Raw genomic sequence first — 3,889 nt, forward strand, 5'->3', positions numbered from 1 at the left:
AATAATAAATGAGTGCAAAAAATTATGCATGTGCAAAAATTGCAAATATTGCCCTAAACACTGAGAAATATATATATATATATATGATAAAAAACACATATATATAACACCCAATTAATTATATGAAAAATGATAAATAATAATAAATAGTACTAAAAATTATGCAGATCATATATAGTTATCACTCCACTTGTACCGCTTGAGACGGTAATTAGGATTACATGCTCTTAATGCTTATTTAGGCTGAAATGTGAACGTCCCAATCTATGTGGATATATGGAAAGTCTAAAGATGTGGTAGACTGTAATGTTGCTTTCCTTCCACTAGATGGCCTCCCAGTTTCTTCCAAGTATGACGGATGAGTGGATAGATATAGGTATCTCCCCTCGTGTGATTTTGGGTCTGTCTCCTCTTCCTCCCCTTTGCTCCTCCGAATTAGGCCATGAAAAAGAAGAGAAATCCCCACATGGTGCTTATATCCTTTAAAAAGATTTTAATGTGTCTCCTGACAATTGCACACTCACATTGCCAAAAATCAATACAAAGCGTTTTTTAAAATTTTGTGCCCGCGCACAAGGACAGTACTCGCCGTTCCTACGATGTTGGCGTCGTGACGTCAGAGCCCCTCCCCTACGCGTTACGCCACAGGGTCACGTGGCTTCCTCAGGGGGATGTAATACGACGCCATGACGCTGTCGCCCTTATATAGGCAATTACAGCGCCATTTTCCCGGAGTCCGCACGGAGGCGGCCATCACTATGGGGCCAAATGCTTATTATTAGTCCTGCGATATATAGATATCCAGGACATATTTCTTATATTAATATATCAATATTTAACACCCTTTTACTCTGACTTAATGTCACTAGTGCTGTGATCGGGCCGGGCACCATCAAATACAATAACTATATAAACAGAATCCTTTAATTAAACATGTAAATAATCATGGCACTTGTAGTGCCTCCATTTAAATTTAAAAAAGTTTTTATTTAATAATTTTAAAATAATATAACTGCAAGAAGGAACTAATTAAATGGTTTATAGGGGAAAATTGATAATGTGAATAGTTATGTGTGAATGTTTTCATTTAAAAATTGGCTATAGAAATAAAGATGAAATGAGAATAAAAAATAAATAATAAAATTAAAATTAAAAATAAAAAGAAAGAAAATAAAATTAACATAAAAATAAATATAAGATTAAAATAAAAAAAATATAATAATGGAAATAAAATGAAATAAAATAAAATAAAAATAAAAATAAGAATAAAAATAAAAATAAAAATAAATATAAATAAAAATAAAAACAAAAATAAAAATAAAAATAAAAATAAAAATAAATGTAAAAATAAAAATAAAAATAGAAATAAAAATAAATATGAATAAAAATAATAATAATAAAAATAAAAATAATAAATATAAATAAAAAAAATAGTGATAATAAAAATGAAACTAAAATGAAATGAAATAAAATAATGAAATAAAATAATATAATTATATAAGATGAAAAATAATAAAATAAAATAAAATAAAAATAAAAATAAATATAAAATTAAAATAAATATGATTTGATCCCCTTACTATTAGATTATACGGTCCTATCACAATACATATGTAGATGTTATACTATATTTTTGATTTAATTATATTTCACTCTACATGTGAAAAACATGAGATGTCAAAAATTGTTTCTATATTTCAAGTTAATTTAAAGAGAGCCATTAACATCAATTGCACCACTCTTAGCTAAAGTTACTACCACAATAACGTTGTGATTATGTGTACATGCCCACCCACATAGAAATCAATATGTGCGTGGACCTAAACACTAAGCCGTATTGGCATACTATTGATATTGTATGTCTATCTCAATCTCCTGAGGTGGTGTACTCTTCATTAGTAATTACTGATGAAACAGGATAAGTCAAATTCCTTATTGAGGCCTTTTGGATCCAAACAATCCATTTCATATATCCATTTGGACTCCTTCTTACTAATCTCTCTAATTATATTGTCCCCTCTCCAATGTTTAATGTGCCTTTCAATTCCCCAGAATTGTAAATGGGAGGCATCTGAGTTGTGAAATAAGCGGAAATGTTGTGATACGTGATGGTACTTGTAACCTCTATTTATGTTGTATACATGTTCTTTAATCCTTTCTTTCAAAGCCCTTTTGGTTCTGCCTATATATATAAGGTTACAAGGGCATCTAAGAGCGTAAATGACTCCTCTCGTATCGCACGAAATGAATTGTTTGATCTTATATTCTTTGTTGTTATTGGTATTACTAAATATGAATCTTCGCCTGGGGTTATTACGAACCCTACTGCAGCTGTAGCAACGTCCACATGTGTAAAAACCTACACCCTGAAATAAACTGATGGTCTTAGAATGGGGAGGTTCCAAAATATTTTTTACTAGTCTGTCTCTCAGATTTGGTGCTTTCTTGTATATATATTTCGGTTTATCGGGTATTGTGTCTTTTAGATATTTGTCTAGCTTTAGAACTTTCCAGTGTTTGGAGATGATTTTTTGTACCGCTTTATATTGTTTATTGTAACTCAAGACTACTGGTACCTCAATATTTTTTGCACTTATCTTGGGTTTATCCTTTATCATCATGTCTCTATCCATGTGACCTACTATATTTCTTTCAGTTTCTATTTTGTCTGGTGCATATCCTTTATCTATAAATCTTTGTTTTAGTACTTCACTTTGTGCTCTATAGTCAATTTCTTTAGTGCAATTTCTTTTGAGCCTTATAAATTGACCCTTGGGCATATTGTTAATCCAGGGACGATAATGACAGCTTGTGGTTGGTATATAAGAATTGCGGTCTGTTTGTTTAAAGGATTTTTTTGTATATATCATGTTTCCTTCTTTTACCATTAGTATGTCCAAAAAATTTTCAGCCACTTCGTCTATGTTCCAACTTAGGGTTATGTTATTTTCATTTTTGTTGAGGTTCTCATAAAAATCCTCTAGGTCTTCCTTTTTGCCATCCCATATTAGAACAATGTCGTCAATGTACCTACTGTATATTTGTATTTCTTTTTTTATGTTCCTATATATGTATTCCTCCTCCCATTTCGCCATGTATAGGTTGGCAATGCTAGGGGCGTACTTAGCGCCCATAGCAACTCCTCTTATTTGCAAAAAATATTCATCATCATACCAGAAGTAGTTATGGCATAAACAAAATTTGAGACATTTGATGAGGAACCTTCTATGCCTATTAGAGGTTGCAGAGTCATCTTTCAATGCCCATTTGGCCGCCTCTATTGCTCCTTCATGGTTTATATTGGTGTATAAAGATGAAACATCTGCTGTGCTTAGTATTGTGTTTTCTTTTGCCTTCATATTTTGAGTCAACTGAATGATGTGTCTTGTATCTTTGAGGTATGCTGTGGTTTTTTCAACTAATGGCTGTAAGTGAATATCAATGTATTCACCTAACCTAGATGTCATTGAATCTATCCCATTAATAATTGGTCGTCCTGGGGGGTTTTTGCTATCTTTATGTATTTTTGGTACTGCATATATGATGGGTAATTTACATACTGATGGTATCAGGTATTTCTCTTCTCTTTTGTTCAATATTCCCTTCATACTTCCATATTGTATTAGTTTAACCAATTCTTTCTTATATGCCTTTGTTGGGTCACTATTCAGTTTTTTGTATGTTGATGTATCACTTAATATATCTGACATGGTATTTACATATTGATCCTTAGACATGACCACTATTCCCCCTCCCTTATCCGCGGGTCTGATCACTATATTTTTCTTCTTTTCCAAACTTTTGACACCTTTTTGTAAAACCTTATCTTCTCTATATGTTTTTATTTGTAAAGCTTCCAAATCCTCAACCACTAGTTTTTTGAAAACAT

The sequence above is a fragment of the Staurois parvus genome, unplaced genomic scaffold (assembly GCF_062004578.1).
Source record: "Staurois parvus isolate SC_StPar_1 unplaced genomic scaffold, SC_StPar_1.0 ptg000325l, whole genome shotgun sequence".
NCBI classification, from domain to species: Eukaryota; Metazoa; Chordata; class Amphibia; order Anura; family Ranidae; genus Staurois; species Staurois parvus.